Source organism: Poecilia latipinna, unplaced genomic scaffold (genome assembly GCF_001443285.1).
Source record: "Poecilia latipinna isolate Pla-1442-1.1 unplaced genomic scaffold, P_latipinna-1.0 Scaffold7621, whole genome shotgun sequence".
Taxonomy (NCBI): domain Eukaryota; kingdom Metazoa; phylum Chordata; class Actinopteri; order Cyprinodontiformes; family Poeciliidae; genus Poecilia; species Poecilia latipinna.
This window is the reverse complement of record NW_015120237.1, coordinates 1-1701: the sequence shown is the minus strand read 5'-3', so window position 1 is coordinate 1701 and position 1701 is coordinate 1. Positions and strand designations below refer to the sequence as shown.

The 1701-nt window shown below is 39.2% G+C and overlaps 1 long non-coding RNA gene across 1 annotated transcript; it reads right to left on the bottom strand.

Annotated features, from left to right (window-relative positions):
- Positions 1–127: 127 nt before the first annotated feature.
- LOC106944253 (uncharacterized) lies at positions 128–762 on the bottom strand. Its single transcript, XR_001424177.1, has 4 exons — positions 633–762; positions 470–520; positions 259–396; positions 128–166 (listed from the first exon to the last, which is right to left on the bottom strand). It is a non-coding gene; the product is annotated as an uncharacterized LOC106944253 (long non-coding RNA).
- Between the last annotated feature and the right edge of the window lie 939 nt (positions 763–1701).

The following is a 1701-nucleotide window of genomic DNA, read 5'->3' as shown; positions in this document are numbered from 1 at the left end:
GAAACGGGGGGAAAAAAAAATAAAGCCCAAAAAAAAAAAAAAAAAAAAAAAAAAAAAGCATCAGAGAAATAAATTACTAACGTTTTAAAGACGGTAACGCATAAAACATAATAGATTTTTAAAATACCTGAAATTAATTCATTAACGATGGAAAGCTTGTTCTGCGCTGTAAAAAATAAAAACAGAGAAACTTTCTTTAAAATAATGGAATAGGGTTCGATCTAAATAAACGCGAGAAAAAAATAAACAAAAACTGACGTTTAATTCCTCTACGTCTTGACCCCTCGATAGGATTGACGCTTGTAAGACGACGGCTCCGTTTTTCGTTTTGTGTAGAATTATCCGGTCTCCGTTGCACTCTCCTTGCAGCTCTAGTGACTCGATCCCCCTGTAAATCTGTTAAAATGTTGTAATTAATTTTTTGTTATGCCGCGACGCTCGGGACAACGAGGAGCGTTAAAATACCGACCGTACTGTAACTGCGGTACGCTCGTCCTCTCCGTATCTTGCAAGACGAGATCTGAAGAAAAAATGCAGCGTCAGATTGAAGCTTAAAAGTTAAGAGAGAGAGAGAGAGAGAGACAGAGAGAGAGAGAGAGAGAGAGAGAGAGAGAGAGAGAGCTGTAACTTACCCCCTAATAGTTCATTGTACTGAGATTCAGATAGCACCGCCATGGCGAGGATGCGCAATTTCTCTCTTTTTTTTAAAAAAAAAAAAAAAGAAAAAAAAGCCCAGTCCAGTCCAGTCCAGTAACAAAACCCAAAATCCAATGCCCGGGTCAGCAGCAACTCTGGAATGAACAGAGTCTTGTCCAACCTTCTTGCAAGAAAAAAAAAAGGCTAAAGAGGATCCTCCCTCCTCAGTGGCGGGAAAGTTAATCTACATCTGGACCTGATGAAGAGCTGCGGCCTTGGGATGAACAGAGTGTTTGTCCAAAATAGGGGTGATGGGTGAATTATCTAGCGAAAAAGAAGCTAAGGCATCCGGAACTAATTAGCGGAAAACAACAGGTGGGCATTCTTTTCCCTACAAAATGCTGTAGACCGTCAGGGCTATATCTGTCTGTTTAAACACATCTTGCAGAATCTGTGAGACTTTTGACCACTCCAACTGATCCAAGCCGCATCCAATTCTGAAGGAGATAAAATATTGTGTTTAATTATCAAATAAAGAAGAATTAAGGGTATTTATCGACAGTAATTCCTACAAACCTAGGTAGTGATATTCTTTTCACGTTATTTTCTAAGCAGTGACATTTCATGGCTTCCAGACTCTGACGAAGGCTGACATATGTGGGCTTCTGGCTGGCTTTTTTCTTTGTAATCTGACACGCATGATAGGAAAGATACACTTACCAGATTGCATAATGAATGCAACATAATTGCCTGTGGTATATTTACCAAGTAGTATATGAAGCGTCGATCATGTGTTAGGACTGCGCATTCTCCAGTCAGCTTATCTATTAGGACAACAAGTTTTTTAAAAACAAACAAAGAAACAAACGAACAAAAAAAAACAAATTAAAAAACTTACTCTGCTCCTTTAACGCGTCGACTCGACCAAAATTCTTTTTGAATAAAACTGCGATTCCCTTCCCCATTCGTAAATCTTCACTAACGCAGTGCGCTAATGATTCCTGGTTCGGAGCGGAGAACAGATCACCGGTCACATATTTTATCTTGCACATCTTGAAACATAGT